Source organism: Oncorhynchus keta, chromosome 24, assembly GCF_023373465.1.
Source record: "Oncorhynchus keta strain PuntledgeMale-10-30-2019 chromosome 24, Oket_V2, whole genome shotgun sequence".
Taxonomy (NCBI): Eukaryota; Metazoa; Chordata; class Actinopteri; order Salmoniformes; family Salmonidae; genus Oncorhynchus; species Oncorhynchus keta.
Genome location: NC_068444.1, coordinates 14393772 through 14408148, shown reverse-complemented (window position 1 = coordinate 14408148; position 14377 = coordinate 14393772). Strand labels below are relative to the sequence as shown.

At 47.0% G+C, this 14377-nt stretch overlaps 1 protein-coding gene across 4 annotated transcripts in view; it reads right to left on the bottom strand.

Moving 5' to 3' along the window:
• Positions 1-14377, bottom strand: part of LOC118357685 (caskin-2-like) — a 113037-nt gene that overhangs the window by 5144 nt on the left and 93516 nt on the right. The window lies entirely within an intron of this gene.

Below are 14377 nucleotides of genomic sequence, written 5' to 3'. Positions count from 1 at the left end.
CCCGTCTGGATTACTGCAACTCGCTGTTGGCTGGGCTCCCTGCCTGTGCCATTAAACCCCTACAACTCATCCAGAACGCCGCAGCCCGTCTGGTGTTCAACCTTCCCAAGTTCTCTCACGTCACCCCCGCTCCTCCGCTCTCTCCACTGGCTTCCAGTTGAAGCTCGCATCCGCTACAAGACCATGGTGCTTGCCTATGGAGCTGTGAGGGGAACGGCAGTACCTCAGGCTCTGATCAGGCCCTACACCCAAACAAGGGCACTGCGTTCATCCACCTCTGGCCTGCTCGCCTCCCTACCACTGAGGAAGTACAGTTCCCGCTCAGCCCAGTCAAAACTTTCGCTGCTCTGCCCCCAATGGTGGAACAAACTCCCTCACGACGCCAGGACAGCGGAGTCAATCACCACCTTCCGGAGACACCTGAAACCCCACCTCTTTAAGGAATACCTAGGATAGGATAAAGTAATCCTTCTCACCCCCCTTAAAAGATTTAGATGCACTATTGTAAAGTGGCTGTTCCACTGGATGTCATAAGGTGAATGCACCAATTTGTAAGTCGCTCTGGATAAGAGCGTCTGCTAAATGACTTAAATGTAATGTAACGGGACAATGGTTTTGATCCCACCCCCTCTACTCCCTCAATCCAAACAGGTCAGAGCCCCCATCCCCCGATCCCTCTTCAGAGTGAAGCACCTGAGAGAGCGGTCTAGAACAAGACATAGAGGCTCCTCGGTACACAGCTCATCAATCATCTACCCTACATCCAAAACACACTTACGCTTCTACTGTCAAGGCAGAGACAGAGAGAGAGACAGAGACAGAGAGAGACAGAGAGAGAGAGACAGAGAGAGAGAGACAGAGAGAGAGACAGAGAGAGACAGACAGAGAGAGAGAGAGAGAGACAGAGAGAGACAGACAGAGAGAGAGAGAGAGAGAGAGAGAGAGAGAGAGAGAGAGAGAGAGAGAGAGAGAGAGAGAGAGAGAGAGAGAGAGAGAGAGAGAGAGAGAGAGAGAGAGAGACAGAGAGAGAAATGAATTAAGAAATGCTATAGATGGAAGGAATGCAGTTTGGAAACCTACCAAAAAACAATTAGGCAACAACAAATTCAATCCCTTTTAGACAATTTCCTGGGTAAAACGTTCCACTGTAATAGTGAAGGTGTAAACCTGGCAGTAGAAAATCTTAACAGTATATTTGACCTCTCAGCTTCCCTATCAAATCTAAAAATCTCAAATATAAAACCGAAGAAAATGAACAATAATGACAAATGGTTTGATGAAGAATGCAAAAATCTAAGAAAGAAATTGAGAAACCTGTCCAACCAAAAACATAGAGACCCGGAAAACCTGAGTCTACGCCTTCACTATGGTGAATCACTAAAACAATACAGAAATACACTACGGAAAAAGAAGGAACAGCATGTCAGAAATCAGCTCAATGCAATTGAAGAATCCATAGACTCTAACCACTTCTGGGAAAATTGGAAAACACTAAACAAACAACAACACGAAGAATTATCTATCCAAAATGGAGATGTATGGGTAAACCACTTCTCCAATCTTTTTGGTTCTATAACAAAGAACAAAGAGCAAAAACATATACATGATCAAATACAGATCTTAGAATCAACTATTAAAGACTACCAGAACCCACTGGATTCTCCAATTACATTGAATGAGTTACAGGACAAAATAAAAACCCTTCAACCCAAAAAAGGCCTGTGGTGTCGATGGTATCCTCAATGAAATGATCAAATATACAGACAACAAATTCCAATTGGCTATACTAAAACTCTTTAACATCATCCTTAGCTCTGGCATCTTCCCCAATATTTAGAACCAAGGACTGATCACCCCAATCCACAAAAGTGGAGACAAATTTGACCCCAATAACTACCGTGGAATATGTGTCAACAGCTTGGGAAAATCTGCATTATTATTAACAGCAGACTCATACATTTCCTCAATGAAAACAATGTACTGAGCAAATGTCAAATTGGCTTTTTACCAAATTACCGTACAACAGACCATGTATTCACCCTGCACACCCTAATTGACAACCAAACAAACCAAAACAAAGGCAAAGTCTTCTCATGCTTTGTTGATTTCAAAAAAGCCTTCGACTCAATCTGGCATGAGGGTCTGCTATACAAACTGATGGAAAGTGGTGTTTGGGGTAAAACATACGACATTATAAAATCCATGTACACAAACAACAAGTGTGCGGTTAAAATTGGCAAAAAACACACACATTTCTTCACACAGGGTCGTGGGGTTAGACAGGGATGCAGCTTAAGCCCCACCCTCTTCAACATATATATCAACGAATTGGCGCGGGCACTAGAAAAGTCTGCAGCACCCGGCCTCCCCTTGCTAGAATCCAAAGTCAAATGTCTGCTGTTTGCTGATGATCTGGTGCTTCTGTCACCAACCAAGGAGGGCCTACAGCAGCACCTAGATCTTATGCACAGATTCTGTCAGACCTGGGCCCTAACAGTAAATCTCAGTAAGACCAAAATAATGGTGTTCCAAAAAAGGTCCAGTCACCAGGACCACAAATACAAATTCAATCTAGACACTGTTGCCCTAGAGCACACAAAAAACTATACATACCTTGGTCTAAACATCAGCGCCACAGGTAACTTCCACAAAGCTGTGAACGATCTGAGAGACAAGGCAAGAAGGGCATTCTATGCCATCAAAAGAAACATACATTTCAACATACCAATTAGGATTTGGCTAAAAATACTTGAATCAGTCATAGAGCCCATTGCCCTTTATGGTTGTGAGGTCTGGGGTCCGCTCACCAACCAAGACTTCACAAAATGGGACAAACACCAAATTGAGACTCTGCACGCAGAATTCTGCAAAAATATCCTCCGTGTACAACGTAGAACACCACTAAATAATGCATGCAGAGCAGAATTAGGCCGATACCCACTAATTATCAAAATCCAGAAAAGAGCCGTTCAATTCTACAACCACCTAAAAGGAAGCGATTCACAAACCTTCCATAACCAAGCCATCACCTACAGAGAGATGAACCTGGAGAAGAGTCCCTAAGCAAGCTGGTCCTGGGGCTCTGTTCACAAACACAAACACACCCTACAGAGCCCCAGGACAACAGCACAATTAGTCCCAACCAAATCATGAGAAAACAAAAAGATAATTACTTAACACATTGGAAAGAATTAACAAAAAAACAGAGCAAACTAGAATGCTATTTGGCCCTACACAGAGAGTACACAGCGGCAGAATACCTGACCACTGTGACTAACCCAAAATTAAGGAAAGCTTTGACTATGTACAGACTCAGTGAGCATAGCCTTGCTATTGAGAAAGGCCGCCGTAGGCAGACATGGCTCTCAAGAGAAGACAGGCTATGTGCTCACTGCCCACAAAATGAGGTGGAAACTGAGCTGCACTTCCTAACCTCCTGCCCAATGTATGACCATATTAGAGACATATTTCCCCAGATTACACAGATCCACAAAGAATTCGAAAACAAATCCAATTTTGATAAACTCCCATATCTACTGGGTGAAATTCCACAGTGTGCCATCACAGCAGCAAGATTTGTGACCTGTTGCCACGAGAAAAGGGCAACCAGTGAAGAACAAACACCATTGTAAATACAACCCATATTTATGCTTATTCATTTTATATTGTGTCCTTTAACTATTTGTACATTGTATTTATATATATATAATATGACATTTGTAATGTCTTTACTGTTTTGAAACTTCTGTATGTGTAATGTTTACTGTTAATTTTTGTTGTTTTTCACTTTATATATTCACTTTGTATGTTGTCTACCTCACTTGCTTTGGCAATGTTAACACATGTTTCCCATGCCAATAAAGCCCTTGAATTGAATTGAATTGAATTGAGAGAGAGACAGAGAGAGAGAGACAGACAGAGAGACAGAGAGAGACAGACAGAGAGAGAGAGAGACAGACAGAGAGACAGAGACAGAGAGAGAGACAAAGAGACAGAGAGAGAGAGAGAGAGACAGAGAGAGACAGAGAGAGAGACAGAGAGAGAGAGACAGAGAGAGACAGAGAGAGAGAGACAGAGAGAGAGAGACAGACAGAGAGACAGAGAGACAGAGAGAGACAGACAGAGAGAGAGAGAGACAGACAGAGAGAGAGAGAGACAGACAGAGAGAGAGACAAAGAGACAGAGAGAGAGACAGACAGAGAGAGACAGACAGGGAGACAGACAGGGAGACAAAGACAGAGAGACAGAAACAGTACACTGTATCTAGAAGCTGAGTATAGCAGTAAAGTGAAACACAGCGATCACACAGAGTTCAGAGTATATGAGAACTTCATCTGTTTACTACTGTATAAACAGTGTTCTGTGATTTCATCAGACTAAATGTATCATGTTAAGGTTTTTCCCTGGTTAGTCTGTCCTTATGTTTAGTATATGTTTTTAAACTTGCTTATTTTAATGTGGGATTTTATTATTACAATTAATCTTGTATGTGAAGTGACTTTGGGTATCTTGAAAAGTGATTCAAATAAAATGAACCAGAATGACAAATGGTTTTGAACGTATTGATGACTTGACATGTATAAGGAATCCATATGATGGGGTCAAGGAAGGGTGAATCGGGACGTGGTGTATGGAAAGTTACTGAGTGAGACAAGGTGTAGAAAGTTCATATTCTGTTCCATGTTTCTAAAGAGGGAAGTGAAGGGCAATAGTTCGTCTCTGATAAGGCAGGCCAGCTGAGGAACTAGGGAGGAGTGAGGAATTCAACAGTCTAGTTAGTCTCTGATAAGGCAGGCCCGCTGAGGAATTTAACAGTCTAGTTAGTCTCTGATAAGGCAGGCCCGCTGAGGAATTCAACAGTCTAGTTAGTCTCTGATAAGGCAGGCCAGCTGAGGAATTCAACAGTCTAGTTAGTCTCTGATAAGGCAGGCCCGCTGAGGAATTTAACAGTCTAGTTAGTCTCTGATAAGGCAGGCCAGCTGAGGAATTTAACAGTCTAGTTAGTCTCTGATAAGGCAGGCCAGCTGAGGAACTAGGGAGGAGCGAGGAATTCAACAGTCAAGTTAGTCTCTGATAAAGCAGGCCAGCTGAGGAATTCAACAGTCTAGTTAGTCTCTGATAAAGCAGGCCAGCTGAGGAATTCAACAGTCTAGTTAGTCTCTGATAAGGCAGGCCCGCTGAGGAATTCAACAGTCTAGTTAGTCTCTGATAAAGCAGGCCAGCTGAGGAATTCAACAGTCTAGTTAGTCTCTGATAAAGCAGGCCAGCTGAGGAATTCAACAGTCTAGTTAGTCTCTGATAAGGCAGGCCAGCTGAGGAATTCAACAGTCTAGTTAGTCTCTGATAAGGCAGGCCAGCTGAGGAATTCAACAGTCTAGTTAGTCTCTGATAAGGCAGGCCCGCTGAGGAATTCAACAGTCTAGTTAGTCTCTGATAAGGCAGGCCAGCTGAGGAATTCAACAGTCTAGTTAGTCTCTGATAAGGCAGGCCAGCTGAGGAATTCAACAGTCTAGTTAGTCTCTGATAAGGCAGGCCAGCTGAGGAATTCAACAGTCTAGTTAGTCTCTGATAAGGCAGGCCAGCTGAGGAATTCAACAGTCTAGTTAGTCTCTGATAAGGCAGGCCAGCTGAGGAATTCAACAGTCTAGTTAGTCTCTGATAAGGCAGGCCAGCTGAGGAATTAGAGGAATTCAACAGTAGTTAGTCTCTGATAAGGCAGAATTCAACAGTCTAGTTAGTCTCTGATAAGGCAGGCCAGCTGAGGAATTCAACAGTCTAGTTAGTCTCTGATAAAGCAGGCCAGCTGAGGAATTCAACAGTCTAGTTAGTCTCTGATAAGGCAGGCCATGAGGAGGTCTAGGTCTCAGCAGGCCAGCTGGAATTCAACAGTCTAGTTAGTCTCTGATAAGGCAGGCCCGCTGAGGAATTCAACAGTCTAGTTAGTCTCTGATAAGGCAGGCCAGCTGAGGATAGTTAGTCTCTGATAAGGCAGGCCAGCTGAGGAAGTCTAGTTAGTCTCTGATAAGGCAGGCCCGCTTCAACAGTCTAGTTAGTCTCTGATAAGGCAGGCCAGCTGAGGAATTCAACAGTCTAAGTCTCAACAGTCAACAGTCTAGTTAGTCTCTGATAAGGCAGGCCAGCTGAGGAATTCAACAGTCTAGTTAGTCTCTGATAAGGCAGGCCAGCTGAGGAATTTAACAGTCTAGTTAGTCTCTGATAAGGCAGGCCAGCTGAGGAATTCAACAGTCTAGTTAGTCTCTGATAAGGCAGGCCAGCTGAGGAACTGAGGAATTCAACAGTCTAGTTAGTCTCTGATAAGGCAGGCCAGCTGAGGAATTCAACAGTCTAGTTAGTCTCTGATAAGGCAGGCCAGCTGAGGAATTCAACAGTCTAGTTAGTCTCTGATAAAGGCAGGCCAGTCTAGTTAGCTGAGGAATTCAACAGTCTAGTTAGTCTCTGATAAGGCAGGCCAGCTGAGGAATTCAACAGTCTAGTTAGTCTCTGATAAGGCAGGCCAGCTGAGGAATTCAACAGTCTAGTTAGTCTCTGATAAGGCAGGCCAGCTGAGGAATTCAACAGTCTAGTTAGTCTCTGATAAAGCAGGCCAGCTGAGGAATTCAACAGTCTAGTTAGTCTCTGTCTGAGTTAGTCTCTGATAAGGCAGGCCAGCTGAGGAATTCAACAGTCTAGTTAGTCTCTGATAAAGCAGGCCCTAGTTAGTCTCTGAGGAATTCAACAGTCTAGTTAGTCTCTGATAAGGCAGGCCAGCTGAGGAATTCAACAGTCTAGTTAGTCTCTGATAAAGCAGGCCAGCTGAGGAATTCAACAGTCTAGTTAGTCTCTGATAAGGCAGGCCAGCTGAGTCAACAGTCTAGTTAGTCTCTGATAAAGCAGGCCAGCTGAGGAATTCAACAGTCTAGTTAGTCTCTGATAAGGCAGGCCAGCTGAGGAATTCAACAGTCTAGTTAGTCTCTGATAAGGCAGGCCAGCTGAGGAATTCAACATTCTAGTTTGTCTCTGATAAGGCAGGCCAGCTGAGGAACTAGGGAGGAGCGAGGAATTCGGCTCGTGGTCAAGTCAACAGATGAAGTGAGAAGAAACCCCTGGGAGGGGGGCCAGAGGGGCCCACCACAACAACCTTCCTATCTCACACAGAGGGGCCCACCACAACAACCCTCCTACTACAGTCCTATCTCACACAGAGGGGCCCACCACAACAACCCTCCTACTACAGTCCTATCTCACACAGATGGGCCCACCACAACGACCCTCCTACTACAGTCCTATCTCACACAGAGGGGCCCACCACAACAACCTCCTACTACAGTCCTATCTCACACAGAGGGGCCCACCACAACGACCCTCCTACTACAGTCCTATCTCACACAGAGGGGCCCACCACAACAACCCTCCTACTACAGTCCTATCTCACACAGAGGGGCCCACCACAACAACCCTCCTATCTCACACAGAGGGGCCCACCACAACGACCCTCCTACTACAGTCCTATCTCACACAGAGGGGCCCACCACAACAACCCTCCTACTACAGTCCTTTATCACACAGAGGGGGGCCCACAGAGGGGCCCAACAACCCTCCTACTACAGTCCTATATCACACAGAGGGGCCCACCACAACGACCCTCCTACTACAGTCCTATCTCACACAGAGGGGCCCACCACAACGACCCTCCTACTACAGTCCTATCTCACACAAAGGGGCCCACCACAACAACCCTCCCACTACAGTCCTATCTCACACAGAGGGCCCACCACAACAACCCTCCTACTACAGTACTATCTCACACAGAGGGGCCCACCACAACAACCCTCCTACTACAGTCCTATCTCACACAGAGGGGCCCACCACAACAACCCTCCTACTACAGTCCTTTATCACACAGAGGGGCCCACCACAACAACCCTCCCACTACAGTCCTTTCTCACACAGAGGGGCCCACCACAACAACCCTCCTACTACAGTCCTATCTCACACAGAGGGGCCCACCACAACAACCCTCCTACTACAGTCCTATCTCACACAGAGGGCCCACCACAACAACCCTCCTACTACAGTCCTATCTCACACAGAGGGGCCCACCACAACAACCCTCCTACTACAGTCCTTTATCACACAGAGGGGCCCACCACAACAACCCTCCTACTACAGTCCTTTATCACACAGAGGGGCCCACCACAACAACCCTCCTACTACAGTCCTATCTCACACAGAGGGGCCCACCACAACAACCCTCCTACTACAGTCCTTTATCACACAGAGGGGCCCACCACAACAACCCTCCTACTACAGTCCTTTATCACACAGAGGGGCCCACCACAACAACCCTCCTACTACAGTCCTATCTCACACAGAGGGGCCCACCACAACAACCCTCCTACTACAGTCCTTTATCACACAGAGGGGCCCACCACAACAACCCTCCTACTACAGTCCTTTATCACACAGAGGGCCCACCACAACAACCCTCCTACTACAGCTTTATCACACACCCCAACAACCCTCCTACTACAGTCCTTTATCACACAGAGGGGCCCACCACAACAACCCTCCTACTACAGTCCTATCTCACACAGAGGGGCCCACCACAACAACCCTCCTACTACAGTCCTTTATCACACAGAGGGGCCCACCACAACAACCCTCCTACTACAGTCCTTTATCACACAGAGGGGCCCACCCCAACAACCCTCCTACTACAGTCCTTTATCACACAGAGGGGCCCACCACAACAACCCTCCTACTACAGTCCTTTATCACACAGAGGGGCCCACCACAACAACCCTCCTACTACAGTCCTTTATCACACAGAGGGGCCCACCACAACAACCCTCCTACTACAGTCCTTTATCACACAGAGGGCCCACCCCAACAACCCTCCTACTACAGTCCTTTATCACACAGAGGGGCCCACCACAACAACCCTCCTACTACAGTCCTATATCACACAGAGGGCCCACCACAACAACCCTCCTACTACAGTCCTTTATCACACAGAGGGGCCCACCACAACAACCCTCCTACTACAGTCCTTTATCACACAGAGGGGCCCACCACAACAACCCTCCTACTACAGTCCTTTATCACACAGAGGGCCCACCACAACAACCCTCCTACTACAGTCCTTTATCACACAGAGGGCCCACCACAACAACCCTCCTACTACAGTCCTTTATCACACAGAGGGGCCCACCACAACAACCCTCCTACTACAGTCCTTTATCACACAGAGGGGCCCACCACAACAACCCTCCTACTACAGTCCTATATCACACAGAGGGGCCCACCACAACAACCCTCCTACTACAGTCCTTTATCACACAGAGGGCCCACCACAACAACCCTCCTACTACAGTCCTTTATCACACAGAGGGCCCACCACAACAACCCTCCTACTACAGTCCTTTATCACACAGAGGGGCCCACCACAACAACCCTCCTACTACAGTCCTATCACACAGAGGGGCCCACCCCAACAACCCTCCTACTACAGTCCTATCTCACACAGAGGGGCCCACCACAACAACCCTCCTACTACAGTCCTTTATCACACAGAGGGCCCACCACAACAACCCTCCTACTACAGTCCTTTATCACACAGAGGGCCCACCACAACAACCCTCCTACTACAGTCCTTTATCACACAGAGGGCCCACCACAACAACCCTCCTACTACAGTCCTTTATCACACAGAGGGGCCCACCCCAACAACCCTCCTACTACAGTCCTATATCACACAGAGGGCCCACCACAACAACCCTCCTACTACAGTCCTATATCACACAGAGGGGCCCACCACAACAACCCTCCTACTACAGTCCTTTATCACACAGAGGGGCCCACCACAACAACCCTCCTACTACAGTCCTTTATCACACAGAGGGGCCCACCACAACAACCCTCCTACTACAGTCCTATCTACACACAGAGGGGCCCACCCCAACAACCCTCCTACTACAGTCCTTCTCACACAGAGGGGCCCACCACAACAACCCTCCTACTACAGTCCTTTATCACACAGAGGGGCCCACCACAACAACCCTCCCACTACAGTCCTATCTCACACAGAGGGGCCCACCACAACAACCCTCCTACTACAGTCCTTTATCACACAGAGGGGCCCACCACAACAACCCTCCTACTACAGTCCTTTATCACACAGAGGGGCCCACCACAACAACCCTCCTACTACAGTCCTTTATCACACAGAGGGGCCCACCACAACAACCCTCCTACTACAGTCCTTTATCACACAGAGGGGCCCAGGGGCCCCCCAACAACCCTCCTACTACAGTCCTATATCACACAGAGGGGCCCACCACAACAACCCTCCTACTACAGTCCTATATCACACAGAGGGGCCCACCACAACAACCCTCCTACTACAGTCCTTTATCACACAGAGGGGCCCACCACAACAACCCTCCTACTACAGTCCTTTATCACACAGAGGGCCCACCACAACAACCCTCCTACTACAGTCCTATCTCACACAGAGGGGCCCACCCCAACAACCCTCCTACTACAGTCCTATCTCACACAGAGGGCCCACCACAACAACCCTCCTACTACAGTCCTATCTCACACAGAGGGGCCCACCACAACAACCCTCCTACTACAGTCCTTTATCACACAGAGGGGCCCACCACAACAACCCTCCTACTACAGTCCTTTATCACACAGAGGGGCCCACCACAACAACCCTCCTACTACAGTCCTTTATCACACAGAGGGGCCCACCACAACAACCCTCCTACTACAGTCCTTTATCACACAGAGGGGCCCACCACAACAACCCTCCTACTACAGTCCTTTATCACACAGAGGGGCCCACCCCAACAACCCTCCTACTACAGTCCTATATCACACAGAGGGGCCCACCACAACAACCCTCCTACTACAGTCCTTTATCACACAGAGGGGCCCACCACAACAACCCTCCTACTACAGTCCTTTATCACACAGAGGGGCCCACCACAACAACCCTCCTACTACAGTCCTTTATCACACAGAGGGCCCACCACAACAACCCTCCTACTACAGTCCTATCTCACACAGAGGGGCCCACCCCAACAACCCTCCTACTACAGTCCTATCTCACACAGAGGGCCCACCACAACAACCCTCCTACTACAGTCCTATATCACACAGAGGGCCCACCACAACAACCCTCCTACTACAGTCCTATCTCACACAGAGGGGCCCACCACAACAACCCTCCTACTACAGTCCTATATCACACAGAGGGGCCCACCACAACAACCCTCCTACTACAGTCCTATATCAGCTGGAGACTCATATCTCCCTCTCTTACTTGAAGCATCAGCTATCTGAGCAGCTAACCGATCTCTGCAGCTGTACATAGTCCATCTGTACACAGCCCACCCAATCTACCTCCCTCATCACCATATTGTTTTTATTTACATTGCTGCTCTTTTGCACACCAGTATCACTACTTACACACCATCATCTGCTCATCTATCACTCCAGTGTTAATCTGATAAATTGTAACTATTCGCTCCTATGGCCTATTTATTGCCTACCTCCTCATGCCTTTAGCACACACTGTATATAGACTTTCTTTTTGTTCTACTGTATTATTGACTGTATGTTTTGTTTATCCCATGTGTAACTCTGTGTTGTCTGTTCGCACTGCTATGCTTTATCTTGGCCAGATCGCAGTTGTAAATGAGAAATTGTTCTCAACTAGCCTACCTGGTTAAATAAAGGAAATGTATTTTTATGAAATATATATATATATTTTTTAACTATATAAAGAGCACTACTTTTGGCCCTATTAAGGGCCTAGGGTGCCATCTGGGACTCTTATGTTTTGCAGTGAGGTAAGTTGGTCTATAGTGAGGAGATCTGTTGTCTATACTGGTTGGTGTAGAGGTGAGTTGGTCTATAGTGAGGAGATCCGTTGTCTATACTGGTTGGTGGAGAGGTAAGTTGGTCTATAGTTGTCTATACTGGTTGGTGGAGAGGTAAGTTGGTCTATAGTTGTCTATACTGGTTGGTGGAGAGGTAAGTTGGTCTATAGTTGTCTATACTGGTTGGTGGAGAGGTAAGTTGGTCTATAGTGAGGAGATCTGTTGTCTATACTGGTTGGTGGAGAGGTAAGTTGGTCTATAGTGAGGAGATCCTTGTCTATACTGGTTGGTGGAGAGGTAAGTTGGTCTATAGTGAGGAGATCCGTTGTCTATACTGGTTGGTGGAGAGGTAAGTTGGTCTATAGTGAGGAGATCCGTTGTCTATACTGGTTGGTGGAGAGGTAAGTTGGTCTATAGTTGTCTATACTGGTTGGTGGAGAGGTAAGTTGGTCTATAGTTGTCTATACTGGTTGGTGGAGAGGTAAGTTGTTCTATAGTGAGGAGATCCTTGTCTATACTGGTTGGTGGAGAGGTAAGTTGGTCTATAGTTGTCTATACTGGTTGGTGGAGAGGTAAGTTGGTCTATAGTTGTCTATACTGGTTGGTGGAGAGGTAAGTTGGTCTATAGTTGTCTATACTGGTTGGTGGAGAGGTAAGTTGGTCTATAGTGAGGAGATCCGTTGTCTATACTGGTTGGTGGAGAGGTAAGTTGGTCTATAGTTGTCTATACTGGTTGGTGGAGAGGTAAGTTGGTCTATAGTTGTCTATACTGGTTGGTGGAGAGGTAAGTTGGTCTATAGTGAGGAGATCTGTTGTCTATACTGGTTGGTGGAGAGGTAAGTTGGTCTATAGTGAGGAGATCCGTTGTCTATACTGGTTGGTGGAGAGGTAAGTTGCTGTGCAGAAAGCTGGTTTCTGTATTGTTGATGTAGTGAGGTAAGTAGCTGTATTTCTTTCTCGCTCTCTCATTTGCCCTCTGCCCTCTGCCCTGTGGCTGTAGCTAGCTACTCTATGAACGTTTCAACATCTTGGACATGTTCTGTTATAATGTCCACCAGGCACAGCCAGAAGAGGACTGGCCACCCCTCACAGCCTGGTTTCTTCCTAAGTTTTGGCCTGTCTAGGGTGTTTTTCCAAGCCACTGTGCTTTGCTTGCTGTTTGGGGTTTTAGGCTGGCTTTCTGTACAGACTTTGTGACATCTGCTGATGTAAAAAGGGCTTTATAAATACATTTGATTGATTGGCTTGGTCTGGGCTAGGAGGACAGGTGGAATACTCTGTCAGTCTGACCTCAGACTGAATACAGCTTGTTTAACAGACAAAAATATATCCACCGAAGATTACAGACATTATTTCAAGCTAATGTCTCTGGGGTTCACACAGTAGGGCAGAGTATATATTTGAAAATGGGGGGCTGAAGGGTAAGAGAAGAGGGTAGAGCTGAAGGATAACAGAAGAGAGGAGGGTAGAGCTGAAGGGTAACAGAAGAGAGGAGGGGGCAGAGCTGAAGGGTAACAGAAGAGAAGAGGGCAGAGCTGAAGGGTAACAGAAGAGAAGAGGGTAGAGCTGAAGGGTAACAGAAGAGAAGAGGGCAGAGCTGAAGGATAATAGAAGAGAAGAGGGCAGGGCTGAAGGGTAACAGAAGAGAAGAGGGCAGAGCTGAAGGGTAACAGAAGAGAAGAGGGCAGAGCTGAAGGGGAAGAGAAGAGAAGAGGGTAGAGCTGAAGGATAACAGAAGAGAAGAGGGTAGAGCTGAAGGATAACAGAAGAGAAGAGGGTAGAGCTGAAGGGTAACAGAAGAGAAGAGGGTAGAGTTGAAGGGTAACAGAAGACCCTCCTACTAGAGGGCAGAGCTGAAGGGGAAGAGAAGAGAACCCTCCTAGAGCTGAAGGATAACAGAAGAGAAGAGGGTAGAGCTGAAGGATAACAGAAGAGAAGAGGGAGACCTGAAGGGTAACAGAAGAGAAGAGGGAGAGTTGAAGGGTAACAGAAGAGAAATTCAGGGTAGAGTTGAAGGGTAACAGAAGAGAAGAGGAACCAGTAGAGTTTTGGGTAACAGAAGAAAAGAGGGTTTGAGAGTTGAAGGGTAACAGAAGAGAAGAGTAAAACTACTGAAGGGTAACAGAAGAGAAGTCAGGCAGAGTTGAAGGGTAATAGAAGAGAAGATCTCTATTCTCTCTCTGAAGGGCCAGAAGATAAAGAGGGCAGAGTTGATGGTAACAGAAAGAGAAGAGGGTAGAGTTGAAGGGTAATAGAAGAGAAGAGGGTAGAGTTGAAGGGTAACAGAAGATGAAGAGGGCAGAGTTGAAGGGTAATAGAAGAAAGATGGTATCAGAGTTGAAGGGTAACAGAAGAGAAGAGGGCAGAGTTGAAGGGTAACAGAAGAGAAGAGGGCAGAGTTGAAGGGTAACAGAAGAGAAGAGGGCAGAGCTGAAGGGGAAGAGTCATCCCCAAGAGAAGACCTCCTTTGGGTCCAGTTCTCTGCT